The sequence below is a fragment of the Narcine bancroftii genome, chromosome 8 (assembly GCF_036971445.1).
Source record: "Narcine bancroftii isolate sNarBan1 chromosome 8, sNarBan1.hap1, whole genome shotgun sequence".
Lineage (NCBI taxonomy): Eukaryota > Metazoa > Chordata > Chondrichthyes > Torpediniformes > Narcinidae > Narcine > Narcine bancroftii.
Window position 1 is genome coordinate 160019949 of NC_091476.1, and position 21934 is coordinate 160041882.

General features: G+C 39.7%; 1 long non-coding RNA gene across 2 annotated transcripts; it reads right to left on the reverse strand.

Annotated features, from left to right (window-relative positions):
- Nucleotides 1–302: 302 nt before the first annotated feature.
- LOC138741489 (uncharacterized) lies at nucleotides 303–20505 on the reverse strand. Of its 2 annotated transcripts, XR_011343524.1 has the most exons (5): nucleotides 20293–20505; nucleotides 17740–17812; nucleotides 6002–6232; nucleotides 2975–3086; nucleotides 303–317 (listed from the first exon to the last, which is right to left on the reverse strand). It is a non-coding gene; the product is annotated as an uncharacterized lncRNA (long non-coding RNA). The 2 variants fall into 2 exon arrangements; XR_011343523.1 differs by lacking the exon at nucleotides 303–317 and having other exon boundaries at nucleotides 2216–3086.
- Nucleotides 20506–21934: the final 1429 nt, after the last annotated feature.

Below are 21934 nucleotides of genomic sequence, written 5' to 3' on the forward strand. Positions count from 1 at the left end.
TTAGGAGCAAAAAAAAAGGCTATTCAGCCCTTCGATTCAGCCCCGCCATTTAATCCATTTTCCCACTCAGCCTCCACTGCTTGGCCTTCTCCCCATAACTTTCAATGCCCTGGCTAATCTGGTACCCCAGATTGGGGGTGGGGGTGGGGTGAATGAAATGGTTATATTAGTTTATTGATAAAACTACATGGTTCATTCTTTTCTGAGGCAAAAAAAAACCCTTTTCCTGAAGAGCATAATACTTTTGGGCGATAATTTCTCCCATCTGCATTGGTTGATGCCAAACAGTGACTCTCCCACCACTAAGATGATTTTGTCTGCAAGTCAGAAAATACAAATATATCAGTATAGAAGGGGACCGTTCATTTGGGTCATCCTATTGAAATTAAATTGTTGCAGTTGTTAGATTGTTCACAGAAAGTTGAGCTCGTGACCTTCAATAAGGAAAAGACTTTAAACGGAAAAAGCTAGTTGATAACTTGTTCTACCACACTGAGTGACATACAAATCCATAAGACCATTAGGAACAAAAAAAGGCTATTCAGCCCTTCGATTAAGCCCCTCCATTTAATCTTCCTCCGTTGTGTTGTCATGAATGATAACCATATTACAGGTTCTAGTCTGTAGAGTTCAGTATTCATGGCCTCATTCCTCTAGTTCCTTGTAATCTTTTGAAATTTGCCTGAAATCTGTGCTCTTCCGTTTCTGCATGGCATAACTTTCTCAGTCTTCTTTTCTCAGATGTTCAACTGCTAAGATCCTTTGGTCTGGAGTTCACCCCCCAAACTTTGATGCCTTCCTCCTTGTCTCTCCTTTAAAAGGCATTTTTTAACTCCCACTCCTTCCATCAGACACAAGATTCATGAGCTCAAAAACACAAACCTTCATATTTAAGGGCTGTTCCTTTCCTGCTGTTATCAGACTCTTAAATGGACCTCTCATTGGTAAAATAGGTTGCTCTTGCACTGTTATAACTGTAACTTTCTCTGCACCCTATGTAAACCCTTTGTACTCTTTGTAAAACAATATCTTGCTCCCTTTGACCCTTCTGTAAAACCACACCATGCACTTTTGTTTTATTATTGCACCAGTTGTTGCACTTAAGTAGAGGTTGACTTGCCTGGATAGCATGTAAAATAAATAATTTCACTGTATCTCAGCATAGGTGATGATAAAACATTTAATGTAATTCTTTGATGAAAGATCAGTCCAAGAGTTTCTTGTTTAGCATAGTGGAATGTTTTGTTGAATAATTGTTCCTTGTAATTACGTTAGGAGTATGATGTGAGTACAGGTTATTGGTGTTAGCTTCCTCCACATGGCTATATCTCATTGTCTAGAAAACAGGATTCTGTGTGTTCATTTTCAAGGAAACTCAGGATGTTTACAAATGAGATTTTCTGGAGAATGATGCACTTTTTGAACCTTTATATACTATCAGACTTAGATTTTTATCCAGACTTGACTAACGGGATAAAGGTTTTGTCCATCAACATTGGGTTATTGGGAATATTATCACTGATCAGCTTTCAATGGACAATCTTGTTCACCACGGGTAGTCCATCAAATAGATAGTGCTAAGTCAGACTCTCTTTTTTTTCTCTTTTTACTCTTTCTGCCTCTGTGTCTTTGTATCTCTTTCTCTCTTTCTCTCTCCATCTTTAGCTTTTCTCTTTGTGTCTATTTCTAATTATCTGCCTCCATCCCTCTTTCTCTATCCTTCTTCTCGATATCTTATCTTTGTATGACCATACTATCATGTCGCTAAATTAAACTATAAAAGATGAACCAGATTAGTTGAACTGAAAGGGTGGATGTGAGTTAGTAATAATGTAGCCACGGCACTTTCCCAACAAATAATGAAACTACGCATTGCAGTTCCACATCCAGGATGTAAATCCTAAATGTGGCCAAGTTGCTAAAGGGAATATTGAGAGCAAACAGTGCAGTCATGAATAGGCACTGCCTCAATTCCTTCTGCACTGAGAATCTTGGTACAGCTATGCAGTAGCATTATCTGAACAGTGATGAACAGATCTTTTACCTGGAGCTGATATGTGAAGAGGAAGGTACGTGCAAAATTAATTGTGTGCAAAAATGAAACAAAAGCCATTTTCAAATAGAATGTGAATACATCAAAGAGAATGGTGTCAAGGATTTTCTCAGGTTCAATAATATACCAAGAAATACCAACCTGCAATTGCCAATCCTCCAGTCGTTGTAAAAGGGCTTTATTCGCGAGAGTGAATGCAAAGAAACAGTGGTTCTTTCTGGCTATGAATGACAACTGGCGACAGATGCTTTCTGATTACACACTGGAGCTCAGTGACACCACCTGCTGTGAGCAGCATCTGCTTCCTAATACTAACAATACATCCAAAAAAGAGAATTTACCTTTGAACATCTTGCAGCATCTTGACGTGGCAGTTAGCGCAACACATTTACAGCGCCAGCGATTGGGATCGTGGTTCAAATCCTGCGCTGACTGTCAGGAGTTTGTACTTTCTCCCTGTGTCTGCGTGGGTTTTCCCTGGGAGCTCCAGTTTCCTCCCACTGGTCAAAACATACCAGGGGTGTAGGTTCATTGGGCGGCATGGACTTTGGGCCAAAGTGGCCTGTTACTGTGCTTTATGACTTAAATTGAAATCTTGTGTCCCTCTATAAGGTTGTCCACTCAGCCTCCTATGCTTCAGGTGTAAAAGTCCCATCCTATCCAGCCTCTCCTTATGATTCAAACCCGTCTATCCTCTGTCCTCACCGTTAGCTCAATGCTCATCACAGAGACTCTAATTTCACTGAAAATCCTTTCCTGATTTCAATGAAGGGTAGTGAGTGGAGTCAGTTGGCAAGAAACAGGAGCCACATCTTGAACTGTGATGGAGAGTTTGTGAGTTATGTCTACATCAGAAATCAGTGACTGAGAAAAGTCCTAAGTGTTCAAGATGATGTAAGTACAATGAATGAAGATACAAACTTTTTGCAGTGTGTAGTTTTCCTGAGACTCATCCATTAGCCAAGGTTGGCTCAGGTTTTGTAGCTTCTTGATTGGACCCAAGCTGGTATCTCAGTGGACTGGGATGCTCCACCTCAAAAGAGAAAGAAAACTCAAGGAATCCATTTCATCCTACTTTAAATATTTCTCCTCAGTCATTAAGAGCAGAATTTTATATTGGCTTTCTGGAGAAGAATAGTTATTAATTAAAAATACCAAGAACACCTGAAGATCACTGAAGAGGATCTTCCAGGGAAGTGTTGGACATTTAACTGGGGAAGATAAGTTTGATGGCCAGGTAAGTCAGTGGTGTGACTGAGCTGACTGTCAAAACATTTGAATGCAAACTTTGCACTGGTTCACCTCTCCCTCACTGTGTGATACCATTGCATCATGGAAAGCCCTGTCAATGCACAGGGTCTTGTCATTAAGGATGGAGTTAATCTACATGAAGTGCAATGTAGATCTTTACCATTCATAAATAGTGGGAATCTATCACCACCTGAAGATTCAAGGCGAATTGCATATTGTATGGATTTACAATTAATGTGCACTACAGAAATACATATTGATCTGTGTCAGTGTTTAATGGCCACACAGGCCTCTTTCCACCCTTTAATTTTGGCATATTAAAGTGTATATGAATAATTATTTTAGGTTGTAGACCACATTGGCTTCAAATGTAATGGCATTAAAACCTACCTATAAAATAAATCTCAATCTGAATATTTGATAACATTTAAAAAGTCCCTAAAAACAAAGTCCACTATTTTGGTTTCACAATTTAATATTGTCGTAGAAGTGTAACCATGTCATTAGATTATGGTAAACATATCTGAATGAAATGTATTTATCAAGTGAGTCAATAACTTGATTCCAGATTGTAGATTTTGTAGATTACTGTCCAGTCACATATTCCAGACATGAATATAACTAGGTGCCTGGAAACCAAAGGAAAAAAGGTGCAAGAGATACTTAGCTGGTTCGGCAGCATTTGTGGAGTGAGAAACAGAGTTTTGTGTCAGGTTATTTACTTTTCAACAAAGCTGGGAAAATGTAAAGTGATGCATGGGTTTGTGGAGTGGTGGGGGAGGAAGACAAGATGCCTAATTATTTTACATTCAGCATTTGCTATGTAAATTTTCATTTATGTTAACACACTCGATAATTTAAAGGCCCAAAATTTAATTTTGGGTCTTGTTGCTTGAAGGATGTGAAAAGCAATTATTTTAATAATAAATATATCTAGGTCAATTTTGTTCCAATTTATAGTTATGAAATCAGGGGTGGTTCTGACCCTTATCCTCTAACGTGGGCAATGGCATGCACTCCTCATCTAGAGTGGCTTTATCGCCAGCATAAACAATGATGTTGGCTCTTCCTATAAAGGAGACAAGATAGCAGATTGATACGAGATCACAATTAATTCACACTGCAAAATCTGGTGTAAATTTAATATTTCCCTGTACTGATGTTGACCAGCCCTATTAAATAATGCAGTACAGTGTTGGAGCACCTTTCTGGTTGAGGTCCTAGTATTTACTGAATTGAAATATTGCTGTAAATGTAAGAACAAGATGTTGTGAGACCACACGGAGTGTTGTGTGCAGCGCTGGTCACCTCACTATAGGAAAGATATTAAGATAGAAAAGGAGCAGAAAAAATATTCTCAGGGATATTACTGGTGGGTATCAATTATAAAGAGTGTGTAGAAGGCTGAGGGGAACCTTATAGAGGCATATAAAATCGTGAGAGGCATAGATAGTCTTTTTCCCAGATGGAATAATATAAAAATAGAGGGCAAGAAGGCAAAGATTTAAGAGGGGCACCTTTCTCACACAGAGTACAGTAAAGATGTCTGAGGAAGTGGTAGAGGTGGGTACAGTTGTAACATTTAAAAATATTAAGAGGGAAAAATGGATCAGGATATGGGATGAACATGGCAAATGGGACAAGGTTGGATAGACTATGTGGTTGGCTTAGACATGCTGGTGTGAAGGGCTATGCTGTAAACCAAACTACAGCCCCTCGGCCAACTGCATTTTTAAGTGGTGCATTAGTAAAAAATGGCGGTGCTGCCGGACCTGTTGTAATGGCAGCATCTCCTCTGATGCAGACCCACGGAGAGTAGTGAGTGAAGTCTCAGCCCTCCCCCACGGGATCCAACCGCTCACTCTGCTCTGTAAAGGCTTTAAACAGCCTGTTAAAGGAGCTGATGGTGATTGAAAGCTACCGGGCTTAATATTGTTTGGACCATGACTCCTTATATTTTTCTGTATGTGGCCCACAACCAGAAAAGTTTGGCCAGCCCTGCTGTAACTATTTCTGACATTAAAATAGTGTCATTTCGTGGCATTTTCCCAGATTTAAACCTAATGATTAAAAAAAAGGGGGAAGGACACAACCAGACTACGACCGATAAGGGCCTGAAAGATTTAAATTTAAGTAGGAAATCTGGAGACATTCCCAGGTTGATTGTACATCTGCATGAATGTAATATAATTGCAGGTTTAAGGAACCATGTCTCTCTAACCAAGCCAATTTGTCTGAAGAGGTGAAGGAACCACAGACTCGGAAAATAACTGATAAACACATTGTTAGATGCAGCTAATTAAAGTACAGGAAATGTAAATAATATTTGCTAATGTTACACTGAATATGCATCAGGATTAAGTGAGTAAACTACCAGCAGCAAGAAGCAGCTTTTGAAAACCTATTGTTAATGAATATGTTAGCAGCTAAAACGGAACAAAAAGATCCGTTTTAACTACTTCCTTGCACATCTGGTTGAATTTATTGCACAGCCAGTTCACAGTCACAATGATTAGATTTTCAGTGAGAAGGAAGCTGAACTTGACTGATTTGACTGTCTCTACACATTTGTAATGTTGCCTGCCACCTCCATGTGTTATAAAGATTTTTTTAAACTATTTTCAGGGAACTGGCAAAGCTGACATCTATTGTCCATTCTTGGCTGTTCTCTATTCAGAGGCTGTGAAGGATACTTACCTTGCTGTCAACTTTATATTAGAATTAGATTGGACAAAGAAACGTGAGCAGGCTCCCTTCCTCAAGGTTTTATTCCATAATTTAGAGGCTTCATTGTTTTCTCATTCTTGTGGTGGAATTTGAACACATCCAGTGGCGAAATCCAAAACTAAAATGTTACAAATGCTTGAGATTTGGGAATTGAAATAAAAACAGGAACAGGCTGGAAATGTTCAGGAGATCGGTCAGCATCTGAGAAAGAGAATCAACGTTAATGTTTCAGGCCAAAGACCTTCCATCGGAACTGGAAAATATTAAAGGAAGATGAAGGGAAATTACAAAAAGTATCCATAGGACAAACTTTCTGCATGAGACATAACCATAAAACCTAAAATCAATTTCATCTCTGGAAGATATTACTCATGAATATGCCAGCAAACACTGAAAGAAAATCTATTTTTACTACTTCCTTCCACATGTGGTTGAACTGGCTGCCCTGATTTAATGTTCAGTCAGTCCACAATCACATTCTGAACAGGTAACGCAACATGAGGATGGTGTACCATCCATGGTAAACACTTTGAATGTTTACTTTTATGGTCAGGAGCAGAATCTGCTACCCAAGTATCACCCACTACTGGGATGTGCACAGACAATCCCACAGCACCATTATAAAGCAACAAAATGACATTTGCTGCCATGCCCAATATTCTTTCCTCAATCATCACTATTCAGTATTATCTTGTGTATTATTTTATCTAGAACTGATAGATCATTCATCTCCTTGCTGTTTTTGGTAACTTTCTCTGTACCCATTTGTAATGGAAGATTCTAACTGTTTTTTTTTACTTTTGCAGCCTTTTGCTTCTGCAAGGCTGAGAACCTGTTTGTTTTTAGAACCAGCAGACATAAGCTAAAAATTCCACCGAAGGGCCAGAGATGCAGTTATCTGACGAAAGGACATCTGTGTACCAAGAACATTTAATCTTCCTGTTTGTTTTGGTCACAGACTGTCAGAGGCCTAGCCTTGATGCAAAATAAACCATTGTATTCAAAGTGATAAGCTGAAAATTATGTTATTCGATAGAAACCTAGCATGCTAGCTTACTCGCTTATCTTTCTTGCTGTGCTGGGAATAGGTGCTTGGGTAAGCAGTTTTTGGGTAATATAAGCCATGGTCCCACTGCTGAAGTTTGAGACTCTCCGAGAGTGGCAACATCTCTCAGCAAGAAGAAGAACTTCTAGAGTCCAGCCAACGTCCCGGTCAGGGGAGGTGGAGAAGCTGCTACCGGCGCCCTGACAACCTACTACAAGTGTGCAGTCGTTGCCTCGCTTCGGCAGTTGGGACCAGTCCAAGCACTAATAAGTATAGTTGGGAAGGGCTTGCATATTGTAGTTTGAAATCAGCTTTTGAATTTGTAATAAACATCTGTATAAACTGAACTGCTCTCGGTGTGTGTGTCTATTTTCTTTCGGTAGCTCGAACACTGTGACCAATCTAAAACGAACAAAATGAGAGGTATAACTTTACCCAAGACACCATTAGTCACATGAAATACATAGAGACATTAACAAATAGGTACCAGGTCAGTATTATTTTAAATAAACAGGATTACAGTATTTTGGATTCAATTATGTACATCAAAATACAATTAATTAATTATTGTGAAAACTGAAATATCTGATCGAATGGAGTGCCTTTGCCATGTGCACTGCAGTGGATCAAGGAGGATCAATACTAACAGAGCATTATATCCAATGTATATCTAACAAAATACCCCAAAAAACAACAAAATTAGATGTATTCTTTTTGATGTTAGTTCGCAGAAGGATGCTTGTGAGAAATGCCGCCTTAATCACAGATAATGCAATGGACATCTCGACTTAATATCTTATCAGATCCATGCACCTATGAAAATCCAACTTAAATAGAAAATCTAGAGTTTGATGGGGAACTTGGAGCTTGATGTTTCTATTGGGCTAAAGGATAGCCTGCTGCAACAACTTATGTGAGATAAGCAAAGAAAGAGTACAGGAGCAGACAAATCGGAAAACCATTTTTAAAATGTCATTATTTTTATGCAAGTTAGAAGACTATTGTTATTCTTTAAGATAATTTTAAAAGCAAATGAGATTTGGGGCAATTTCTTCTGTATTTAGCACATTCCACGTTCATTCCAGAAGTACCTTCACATTTATAAGGAACTGAAGAGCAATTGCCATAATCCCTAGATGTTCTCATCGCACAATACCAAGAAAGTCGTCATTCATGCAACAACTATGATATGTAACTTTACAGAATTCTTTTCGGAAATACTATCATATTCTACATTGACATGGAGAGTGGCTAATTCTAGACCAAATTTGATCATGTGAAGTCACACAGAGTCCTGTGCTAGAATTTACATTTGCATTGCATTCACTTGTATTCAAAATAAATATCTTAAAATTTAGAAAAAAGTATTGGATACATTTGTTAACTTAAAAATAAGTTAGTTCTAACTATGGATGAATCTCTGTTATGGCTGGAGAGCCAAGCTAGAAAATGAGGAATAAAAAGGTTATTTATGTGTGTGATTTGGATTAAAAAATTAATGACTGCTAATTTTCTTTTAAAATGTTTATTTTTGTACATTTTCACCTGCAAATCATAGAGCTCCACGGTAAAAATGTAGCATGGTTAGCATTGAGGGGCAGCATGGTTAGTGCAATGCTGTTACAGCACCAGTGACCAGGTTTGAATCCGATGCTGTCTGTAAGGAGTTTGCATGTTCTCCCTGTGCATGCATGGGTTTCCTCTGGGTACCAGGAATTGTAAGTCATTTGGGTGTAATTGGGTGGCACGGGTTCATGGGCCAGAAGGGCCTGTAATTGGGTGGCACAGGCTCATGGGCCAGAAGGGCGTGTTAACATTGGCCAGAAGTGCCTGTAATTGGGTGGCATGGGCTCATGGGCCAGAAGGGCATGTTAACATGGGCCAGAATGGCCTGTAATTGGGTGGCATGGGCTCATGGGCCAGAAGGGCCTGTAATTGGGTGGCACGGGCTCATGGGCCAGAAGGGCCTGTTACCGTGCTGTACGTCTAAAATTTTAAAAAATTCAGGAAGGGCAACCATCCATCCACCCCCCCCCCCCCTTCCCCACACCCCCCACGCCGTCTCTGATATATTGTTTGTCCATTGTTTCATAAGCATTTGGAGTTGTGTGAGATCTGTCTCACAGAGATCATGGGAAATAGGCTGAATAAAACATAGGCCATTTTCTTTTGTGGACACCGTGACAGGAAATTGGAAGCAAATCAATATCAAGCCACTTGGAATGTGATTCTGCAAACTATGCATTGCTCCACTGTAAAATACTACATGAGGGAATGACAGTCTGTTACAGATTTAGGCATGCCAATAATTGAGTTTTTGTCCATTTCACAGTGGAGCTGGGAATGAATACATGTTTTATTTTGATTGTTAGTTGTACATCTTTCCTTTTACACTGTGAGCTGCAGTTACTTTGAACCCTTCAATTATTATTGAGGGACAGGATATAATAGGATACTAAAACATTGCAAACACTTATTCCTTGGAGTATATTACCTTACTTTGTAATCGAATTAAGATAGATCTTAGATTGGAAGTTGAAAATTAAACATTAATGTTAGAATATAAGAAATTGAAACTATTTTTTGAGCCATGTAATTGTTCAATTATATCAGTAGGTGTGCAATCTATTGCAATGGCACAGCAATTATTTTAAACTGATTTGAATTTTGACAGATAATATTTGGTGAAATGTGCCACCAAATTCCAAACTGTATTGAGATGGTTATCGAAGTTCGTTGGCGTTTGTAAATATTGTTGTCAAGTTTACCTGAGGAGATGCTGTAATTGAAAATCCACTAACATTTTTAACACAAGCTGTCATCCAGTAACAGGAGGCTCCCAATTGACGACCCCAATCTTTGCTCATCTCTTATTTTCATGCACCTGAGGAAATGGGAAATGAGCCACTTTTCTCCAAGGTGGTAACAATCTATTGTGTTGAAATATTTACTGATTTAAAGATATGGAAGAAATATAAAATAGTGCAAACAACTTGAATATTTAGCACTATGGTAACGGCAGAGGCGTTCACATCAGAATATGCTCTGTGCCAACAGTGACGGAAGATGGCACTGTTAAGGAACAGAGCCATGGGCAGAGTTGACATTTTATGGTTACCTTAGCAACAGGCTGCAGATGCTCATTTTTATAATGAACGATTGAACAATATGTATGGTTCTGGATTTCATTGCTGTTGTCCTCTTTTATTTTTTAAGTAAAGTGCAAACTTATTTCCTGTCAGAAATCAGAATAAAATGCAGCAGATGTCCAACACAAGGTTCAAATAAAGTTTGATCCACAGCTGGAAAGCAGTCTATAACCCTCCGTATCCTAAAGGAGTGCTTCTGTTCTGCATCACACAGCAGGGGTAAGGTCAGTAGCTGCTTCATTGTCCTTTCACCTCTGGGACCTGGGTTTCAATCTGATCCAGACTGAAGAAAATGAGCCCTGACATTGTCAACACTTGAATCCAGATATTATTCCAAGCTCACCAGAAGAGTAGGCATTCCCACGGGTCCAAATCTCCTTCAAATTTCTTGCCCTTGAGTGACAAGTTCCAAATCTGTGAAGATCTCATTGTAGGAATATGGTTGAAAGCAATTGTTACTGAATCATTGAAAAGATTTGTATCACTGACAGTTCCCTTCCAATCTCTCCTTCCATCTCCAATCACTTTCTAACAACATGACAGCAATAAACAGCAATGATGTCTTAAACATACATCAGAACTATCAATTGGCATAATATTAGCAAAGGTTTTTATTTCTGATTGCCACAATTTTCAGTACCTTGCAATTCTTTCTCTTAATTCTACCATTTATTTAATGCTGGATTTCAAAATTGCCCTCAAAATTCCCAGTTGGTTATTCCCATAAACAATTTATACACCATATTTCTGACAAGAAAACACTTTCTTGTATAAAAAAAGTACTTTGGATTTCAAGTCATTCTAGTACACAAGCTGTGGGGTCGCTAAGGTTTCATTCTCAACTTTCACTCCATGTAGGAATGGTTAATTTTAATCACCTTCCATCTCGAAAAATGTTGCCGAGAGCTGGATTCTTGTAGCATCATTTTAATCAGCACCAATTTGGCCAGAATTTCTCTTGCGATTCACAAGTGCAGCATTCTGGTGTGTCTTGTGCCACTCATTAAGCTGAGCTGGTTGACTCTGAGCCATCGAGCCCACTTTGGAAGCATGCCATTCTGCAGTCATACAGAAAACTTTGCCCTGTGCATGATAACAGGGGAAGAAGGATGGAGTTAAAAGGGGAAGGAAGTGAAAGAAGAACCTCAGGGGCAGAGCAGTGAGTAGACCCAGGTTCAATCCTGGCCTCAGTCGCTGTCTTTGAGGAGTTTGCACATTCTCTCTGTGACCACATAGGTACTCTAGATACTCTAGATCAGGGGTGTCAAACTCAAATTCACGGAGGGCCAAAATTAAAAACTTGGACTAAGTCGAGGGCCGAACTAAATATTTATTGAAAATTTTCAACAACATCTGCATGTTTTCGCTTCTTTCAACATATTAAATGCTAAACTTTTTCTTATTAAAATAAATGTTTAATAATAGTGTTGGATAAACTCTTTCCAGAAGCATTAACAAATGAGAAATAAAATATTCAATAAATAATATTTCTCTATGGAGGATTTGTCAAATGTTGCTAGTGTGCTGTCGAATAGTAAAATCTGAGGGCTATTGAGAATGTGGGAGAATAACATGATTCCTGAAACAGTCAAATGGGTGACTGATTGTGGGCATGAACTCGAGCAGGGTTATTTGCCATGCCCTTTTTCCATTGGTACAGATATCCTTTGTTTTACACACTTTTCAAGTTTTATGCCTAATGAGCTTGTATCCAGGTGCAGGACCATTTTTAACCAGGAATATATTTATCACTGTGACATGAAACTATTGGAAGATCGTTTTATCCTGAGATTAAAGTTCATAATCCTTACTCAGGCCTGTGTGCGGGAGGGCGGGGTTTGCGGGCGATCGGGTTGGACAACGACAGTTCGGGAGCATCGGCTCTCGCTGCAGGGCGGCATCTCGGCGGATCAGCGGCCCCATCACCGTGAGTCGCAGGTCGGCCTGCGGCAGGGAGGGGGAGTGGAAGTGGGCAACGGTCCTGGTGAGGTCAGGCCCGAGACCTCCGGTTCCGGGCACTGGGAAGCGGCCTTGGCTTCCCCTGACACCGGCCAGGCCCCAAAACCAGAGTCCACAGTGAGACCCTGCAACGTAAACAGAGGAGGTGGGGGTGATTAGCGGGCTGACGCCAATGCATTCTGGGATTTGTTGTATTACTGTGCATGCGCTATACTGGCGCGGCGGCCAGCGGGCCAGCTCTAATAGATTTTTGAAATTATCTTGCGGGCCAAATATAATTATGTCGCGGGCCAAATTTGGCCTGCGGGCCAGAGTTTGACATGTGTGCTCTAGATTCTCCCACATTCCAAAGTCATGTGAGTTAGAAGGTTAATGGCCCAATGATAACTTGGACAGAGCCACACTGTATAACCCACATGCTACAAGACACACACAATGGGTTGATTTTGCAAGTTCCACTTGTGACAGACCCATTCCCAGAAAAATATATTTCCAGTGTCTTGAAGAAGGGTTCCTACCTGCAATGTCATCCATCCTTTATCTCCCGCTGATGTTACTCAGCCTCCTGAGTTCCTCCAGTGGAGTGTTTATTCCTCAAGCAAGATCAAGTCAAAGCATTATTCATTTACAATTGAAAGCCTTGTGGCTGATGAATCCACTGCTGGCAACATCTTGGGGACCACCACACAGCTGAATCTTACTTGGACCAGATACATTTTTCGATGACCATGGACAGGGAGGAAGCTTAATGTACTGGCAAAGGGAAATAGTGGCTAAAGAGCTCAATGATGGGAGCAAGGCATCAGCTCCTCTCCAATCAATACTCCCAGATCCCAGGTCAAGCACTAATATGCAGCAGTAATTGGAGGTGATCATCATCTCTGGGGACCCAAGAAACTGCAGGTGTTGGATTGCAAAAAAGAACTTAGCAGAGGCAGGATTTCAACCCGATATCACCTCCACAGATGCTGCCTGACCAGCTGCATTCCTCCAGAAGTGAATTTTTTCAGAAATTCCTTTCCTATGTTGAGCATTGACCTTGATCACCCAGTTTAATTAATTCTAGAACTTCAGAAATCCACCTGGCGAATATCCACCAAAACACTGATTGGATGCTGCAAAGAAAATAATCGGGAGCGGACTCAAATTTTCAGGTCCTTCACTTTTTTTTCTGCTTCCCAGACCTGATAAAAAGTCTTTGGCTTGGATATTTAGTTCCACTTCTCCTTCTAAAAAATGTTGCCTGATCTCAAGAGTGAGACCACCATTTTCTGCTTTTATTTTACATTTTAGGTTCCACCTGCAATTGACCAACTTGAAATGGGTTCTTCATGCATCACATGTGCACCTCTGTTTCTCTAATTAGAATTTTTCAAACCTATGGTATTATGCCGTCAAATACCAATGTGCTTATCCAAACAAGGGCATAAGATAAGAACATAACATAAGATTTCAGGGTGACATTTAATATGACTTATTCCTCTGTGATTAGAATGCAAAAAAACTCTAAAGTAACCAAAGGGTATTCGTCTTCTCAAGGCTGGTGGGGGCCATATATATTTATGCTGTCATTGCAATCTTGAACACACACCACCCCCTCCCCCCATAACCCTCTGAGGTCCTACATCAATGATCTTCTATAAGTAAGGAGACAAAAGCCATGTTGCTGAATAAATTTGAAATAAATGAAACCTGGAAGGATATTTAATTTAAAGAGAGTTCAGAACCAAGTTGGGTGGCTGGTGAATTGATTTCCTCGTGTGATCAGCAGAAGACTACTTGATTCACTCCCTTTTTTAATTAGAGAGCTCTCGCTCTTAGTGGAATCAGACTTCTGAGTTAATATGAAGCAATCATAATTCCCAAAAATGAACAAATTAAATGAAAGATGAATAAAATGAACATCACGTCGGGGTCACCAATGTAGCATCTGTGTCACAGTGCAAAATGAAGAATGAGAAATTGATCAGACGTAGTCGAGTCAAAGTTCAATAAAACTCAAACAGTCACATGTAGCTTTTGAAATCCCCCGCGTTACAAATGACGCCATCATATTGTGATGTCACGACGTCACTCAGAATTTCCCGAGCCAATTCGATTAAGCCTCCAGTGAGATTCTACAATTTACTCATTAACCATTTGAGAACAGTGTTGGTGCTTATAAGTGTGTCCATGTTCTTAGTTGAAGAAATAGTGTGTAAAACGAGCAATTCAAAAATGAGAAGAAATGATAAAATGATACTTGAGTCCAATATTTTAAGAAGAGATTGGCTTTGTATGTTGATGTATTTATTTTGAGAATATCGCCACTTAAACAAATTTAAATCCCCATTTTGCAGGATTTACTTCCCCTTTCATTATTTACAATAAAGTTAATCTGTAAAGATACGTATTTACATATCTCCAGTTACACCAGAAAAACTTGGATATCTTTTTGGACAACTTTCTTTTTTCTCAAGAGGCCTCATGGAAGTGACTAAGAGGCCTCATGATATAATCTTCTTGGAGCTCTACCTTCAGCTTACTAATTTCCAAGAGAGATTTAGTCATTGGGTAGCAGTGTACGATATGCTGTGGAACAGTGCCACATCCAAGCATGATGAAAGCCAGGGAAAAAAATTGACTTACAAAACATTGTTTACGACTTCAGAGTTTCTCAAAACATTTGTGGTCAATTCAGAAATGTAGTCAGATCAACAAGATGAGAAATCATGCAGTTGGATATTGTTAAGTTGATAGCCAACGAACTCACATGTTTTATTTAAATCACGAAGCCAAGCAAAACTAGGAGTAGAATGCAAAGTGCAAGCATAACCAATGTGAAAATGCTGTGAGGTGGACGTCAAGATCACATGAAATTAATCATTCAAATTTCTTAAAACTTGTAAAAGGCCTGCAGAACCCACAAAAGATTGACATATATTTTGATGTTCATGTTGCAGGCATATTCTCGTTTGCTCCTTTAAAGAACTTGATATTCTCAAGCAGCTCCTTGTTCACAACATTAACTCTTTGAGATCTGTGAAATGTAATGAGCCTAAGGCAGTGGTTCTCAACCTTTTTCTATGCCCTTTTTTTGGTGCTCTGATATTAGTAAGCGATTACTTAAGGTGGTACGTGAGTGGGAAGGGAAGGTTGAGAATCACAGTTCTAGACCTAATTTTAACTGAAATATTTTACTTGAGAAAAATTGTCATTGGCCCATTTCCCTTGGAGTTATGAAACCGTGCACATAATGAGACAGTTAGGTACGATTAAAACAAAGGTTTTCAGACTTTTTCTTTCCACCTACATACCACCTTAAGCAATCCCTTACTAATCACAGAGCACCGATGGTATAGGGATTACTTAAAGTGGTATGTGAGTGGAAAGAAAAAGGTTGAGAACCACTGGCCTAAAGTGAACAGCTCACGCAGGTCACACTGATCCCTGCGACATGGTTAAGCTCACTTTCTTCAGTCCCATTAATGTAGACCTACTTCCCAAAGCAGCCGAGATCCAAAATAGCGAGACCATGTGCAGATGGAAGCAAAAATTTGGCAGCCTTACCTAGAATATATAGGCACTTCACTGACAAGTTATGATGGTGAAATGTGGCCAGAATTAGCCCCAACCTTAAAATAGCTGAAAAGTATTTGTAACCATCAGCTTAACCATTCCTCTGGCTTTAACGGTTAAACTTAACAGGGGTTCAAAAGTGTTTGAATGTTTCTGAATATTCAGAAACATTTGAAGATTTAAAAACAATTTTTAAATGAAAAATTAAATAAAACATTTAAAAACAAACATATTTAAGCAAATTCAAATCATAGAAAGTGCAAATAATCTAACACTCTTATTCTTTAAAGTCCTTGGTTTCTTCAATAGATCCAGTGAACTGTTTTGTGAAGAATCCAACATCCGATTACAGTAAGAGAAAAATCAGTAAAGCAAGGCCAACAAATTTGTGACTACCACATTCATGCAGAAATTTTGAATTTGGTGCCACTTCCACACAGAAATATTGGCAGTGCGGTAGATCTTTATCTAATTTACAAATTAAATTTATAGAAATTGCTTGATGTGTGGCCAGGAAATGTATAACATTGACATGGAAATCTGATTCCCCTCTCCTCATTGATAGATGGCCTTTGGAAATGAACAGTTGTACTCCTCTTGAAAAGATCACATATAATCTTAGGAAGGGATACAACATCTTCATGAAAAATTGGCAGCCTTACCTAGAATATATAGGCACTTCACTGACACCTGAAATGTGATCATTTCTGGTTAGCCAGAGATATAACATGTGTTAGTATAGTGTTTCTGTGTTAAACTGTATGCACTGACTGAATTTTAATTTTTTTTTCTCTTAATTGGGTTTATTTAGGAAGGTAGGGAAGTGGGGTTTCTTTGATGTTTTGTGTCCTCCATAATTGTTAATTAAGTTTGAAAATAAAAATAAAATATTTAAAAAAAACAGCACAGTGCAAAATTGCAGCAAGTTCTATCCCACAAGTTCATGTGTCACATAAGTGACATTTACATTATTCCAAAACCACTGTGATCGCAGACTTCTTGGTCTGTCCGTCCTTGGTGATCATTTATAATGGAAGGCAGCATACAAGGAGGAAGAAACTAACTTAACCTGATATTTGTCCTTCATCAGAAATAGAAAAGGGAGAAAAAAAGTCTTATTTCTGTTACAGGGTGGGGGGGAGGAAGGTTAGAGTGAACAAATAAGAAAGCACCAAAGGATCCACCCCCAACACTGCCTTTGAGCTTCTAGGTATCACTGCAATTTGAATATGTGTACCTGATACAAATGAGAGGAAAGTCAGTGCTGAATCCTGTTTAAACCAAAAAATGATGAGCAAAACTATGACAGCACTGGAGTAACCTCCAAATCTCAGTTGCCATTGCACATTGTTGGTTAATTCAAGGCTTCAAACTAGAAAAATCCCAATGCTTATTATACATACATAATGAATAACATAACAAGAAGAAGTACTTCTAAGGTATTTAGACACTTTCCTTCAAACCTTCTCAACTGAAACTGGAAGGATTTAAGATCAATAAGAAAAGCTGAGAGTAATCTGTGACAATGAAACACAACTATACAGAAGTGTTACTTGGAACAATGAAGAAAGTGATAAGGTGGATTTAAATTTACATTTAGACATACAGCACGGTATCATGCCCTTCCAGCCCAGGAGCCCACACGGATCAAATACCCCAATTAACCTACAACCCCTGTACATTTTGAGTTCGTTTTTAGCAACATCAATCAGATTGACCAAGGTGGGATATTAACACAGTAATATAAAATTAGTCCTTGAGGTGCCTTGTCTATCAGAATCCAAAAGGGAGGATATGTGAAAGGGTTTAACTTTGAAAACAGGTAAAGTTTACAGAAGCAAAGAACATAAAAATGTTTTGTTAAAAGTGCTAATTAATCTGTGTCTTCTTTAGACTTGGTTCCTACACAGATGAGAAATGATTTTGACCTGAGGATATGCAAAGTTGACTATGATGAGACATTTAAACGCTAACCAATTGAAGGACATGATCTTCACCTCAGTTTTTCAAATGACTTCAGCGGTCTTCAGTTCTGTTCACCTTCGTGTTATTGACTGATGCCATCAAAGTCTAAAATGAACAAATAAATATATATTTAATATTTAAATGGCAGGGAATTCAATCATGCTGGATTGTGAAAATATCCACCTTGCCTTATAACCTTAGAGACATGGTTTGCAATAGGCAGAATTTCACTCTAATTAGGCAAATTTATTTTGCTGGAAATAGAATTGTCACACGTTTGAGCTAAAGAGGATTCATTTCTGAGGTTAAGAATTAATGAACTGCTTCCTGACCTTGCCTAAGGAGCAGAGAAGAGAATCTGCCTTCGCTGATGATTGTTAGTTATCCTGGGCAAGGAAGTCTCAAAAAGAAAATCAACCAAAACAATAACAATAGCTAAATGTGAGATAATACTGAAATGTGGAAGGTTGGACTAGAATATATGGACCAAATACAAGTTATTATTCCTTGGGACAAACTAAATAAATTGCAGGAACTGAATGCTGACAACCATTGAGCTCAAAAGAGTGAGTTATCAGGGTTGACAGGAAAGATATGGCTATGATAAAGCCTTCATGATAAAAGAATGCTAGCTCATTAACAACAAAGTAGCCAAATAGTGGATTCTTCACAGCTAATAAAAGAAACAGAAAAGTATTTAAACTTGTGGGAGTAGTGGATAGGCTTGTTGTTGCAGAATGCATAAACACAGAAGTTAGAAAGCATGTAATAAAAGTGTAGTTTTAAACTGGAATGTTAATTTTCACTCAGTTAACTTCAGGAGGGAAATGAGGACAGTTTTAGCACAAATTTGCAGAGGCAAGGAATAGATTTAAAAGGCCCTTTTAAGCAAGGAAAATACCCGACTGTAGAGGCGGAGGTTCTCAGCCCTTACGCCAAGAGCCTTATCTTTCTGAATGCGCCATGGCCGGCTCCGAGGCATCGAATCCACCACCTGGCTTGAATGTACAGCTGTTGGTTAGGGGCAGGCTGATGACGTCTTCAGTTCATGACCCATCTCCCCACACCCCTCCCCCTCCATGACTTCCTCGAGGCAGGGGCAGCCGGCAGGAGCTGTCAGGGCAGTGAGGGCCGGCAGGAGCCGTCAGGGTAGTGGGGCCACTGGGAGCCATCAGGGGGCGGCCGTTGCGGGCTGTGATAGCCTTACTGGGCCTCTTCACCTTTCGGGGTCACTCTCTGTGGCTCAAAATGCAGCAGAGCAATGGCTGTCTTCCCTACCCATCATCCCCCATGCGGCTGGAACTGTTCTGGGAAACAAAGAGGGGTTCCAGCTGCATGGGGGATGATGGGTAGGGAAGACGGCCATTGCTCTGCTGTGTACTTATGACAGGTGGCGCTACAGCACCAGTCACCCCGCCTCCATCGGATCCCGGGGGAACTAAGAGGCACCGCTCAATATGAATGCAACACAGGAGCAGCCTTTTAGGGCTGCTCTATGAAAGGTAAGTTCCAAGTTTTCCCTCCGCGCTTGTAGCCGGCCTCCATGCGGAGGCCTGGCATGAGATGGCCTAAAGAAACAAGAAAGTCTGCAGATGCACTGATTATGGTTAACAAACAAAAATTCTGTGGAAACTCATCAGGTCACGTAGCGCCAATAGGAGGCTAAGATATACTGTATAATCAACATTTCAGTTGGTTATATGTATTTGCCTCTTAAGGACACAACAGGACCTGCTGAGTTTCTCAACACTTTTGAGTATTAAATAGATTTAGTCGGTGCCCAAAATGTTTACAATGGTAAATAAAATGCAAAATTACCATTTTGCTTGGGCGCCTGCAACTTTTTTCCATACCTTGATGAAAGGCTCAAGGCCAAAATGTTGGTTCTCTACCTTTTTCTTTGCTATGTATAAAGGACACAGTTTGACCTGCTGAGTTTCTCCAGCCTTGTGTTTTTACTTCAACCACAGTGTCTGCAGACCTTCATGTTTTATTTCCTTTCCATATGATTGCTCTCAACTCGTACTTTAGAGAAGAGCAAGATGGTAACTGATGCACCAAAAAAAGACACAAAATCACAAAATGACTGAAGAAAACAGTGGAGCAGAATGAAATAAAACAACATATAGAAGTTAAAAATCTGGAAGAAAAACGGAAGCCATCGAAAACATTAACTTTATTCCCCTCTACACTGACGCTGCCTGACATGCTGCGTGTTCGAATGGTGGAAATGAAGACTGATGTAACCTCAAGGCCTAAATGGTTTACCCAAGCCTCTGAAGGGACACAGAGAATATCACAGATACCCTGACTATAATCTTCCAATATTCTTTCAATTTGGGATCCTTTATTTAGAATTAGAAAACAGAGCAGGTCTTGGCGCTGCTTAAGCAAGATGAGAAAAGGAATCCATGGTAATCATATGCATTACAGCTACAGAAAATTAATGTTAACTGTGATTAAGGATAGAATGAGAGGACATTTTGCAAACTCCTATTGGATAAAAGAGAGCAGGAATACACAATACATTTGATGGATTAGGTGACAAAGTGTGGATGAGGAAATTTCAATGGGCTGTTACTCACATTGCTGTTTTGAAGGCATTTGATAAAATGCTGTTAGCTGAAGCTGAAGCTCGTTGCGCAGAAGAGAAAGTATTGATCGGGCAGGAAAACAAGCTGACTGCCTGGAGATGGGAGACTAGGAATAATGGAGAGATACTCAACCTAGCATTATATCATTAACAATGTCCTACAAAGATCTGTGTTGCAGGTTCAATGATTCATCACATTTATAAATGACTAGTATAGAATAAAAAGTCATTTATGCATGTTGCAGATGACATCACAATAGGTGGCGATGTAAGCGGTGCAGATGAAACATTAAGTTATAAGGACACATTAACAAAGTAAGCAAGTGGGCAAAATTGAGGTAAATCAATTTCATTGCAAGCCTTGCCAGAAGTAGAAGCCTTCCACTTTGAACTTAAACCCCTGCTTTAAAAGGACATCAGTCATTCTGGTGCCAAAGAAGAACAAGGTGAGCTGCCTCAAAGACTATCGCCCTGACGCACTTACATCTACTGTGATTAAATGTTTTGGGAGATTGGTCATGCCTAGAATGAACTCGAAGCTAAGTAAAGATCTGGACCCACTGCAATTTGCTTACCTTCACAATCGCTCTACGGCAGATGCAATATTTTCCACTGGATCACCTAGACTATAGCAACACATGCATCAGGCTAATCTTCATTGACTACAGCTCAGCTTTTATACCTTCAGTACTGGTCAACAAGCTCCAAAACCTGGTCCTCTGCAACTGGATCCTCTTCGGAAGACCACAGTCAGGACAAATCGGAAACACCGTCTCCCCATCACTGACGATCAACACAGGCACACTTCAAGAGTACGTGCTTGGCTCACTGTTCTTGTCACTGTACACCCATTACTGTGCGGCTAGACACAATTCAGGTGCCATCTACAAATTCACTGTTCACACCACAATCCTCAACAGAATCAAATACGGCAATGAGGTAGTGTGCAGAAGGGAGATAGATCAGCTAATTGAATGGTGCCAACACAGCCTTGCACTCATTGTTAGCAAAGCTAAGGTGCTGATTGTGGACTTCAGGAAGGGGAAATCAAAAGAACATGAGAAGCATCAGGGATTTGCCCACCTTTGTGCACTTTAAGACCACTGATATTCCTTTCTTTAATAATGTTGATATATTTTAGGACATCAGTATTCTCCCTGATTTCTCGAGGTTCCATGACTTTATTCATTTAAGACCTCACCCATCTTCCATTGTTTTATACATAGACAACTACATTGACCTTTAAGGGGGCTTTTTCTCTTTCTTATTACCCTTATACTCTTATTTTCGGAGAAACATTAGAGGATGCTTCTTCACACAGAGAGTGGTGGCAGAATGGAATAATCTTCTGGAGGAAATAGTTGAGGCAGAGGCAAATCTTTCATTTAAGAGGAGGCTGGATATATACATGGATAAGTGGGGGTTGGAGGGTTATGGGCGGAGAATAGGCAGGGGGATCTAGCGGAGTTGTTTGAGTGTACCGGCGTGGACTTGAAGGGCCGAGATGGCCTGTTTCCATGCCATAAACTGTTATATGGTTATTATGGTTATATGGTTATGACCCAGTTGTCATCAAGGGGTCAGCAATTGAAAGGATTAAGGACTTCAAAGTTCCTGCGTGTCAACATCTCTGA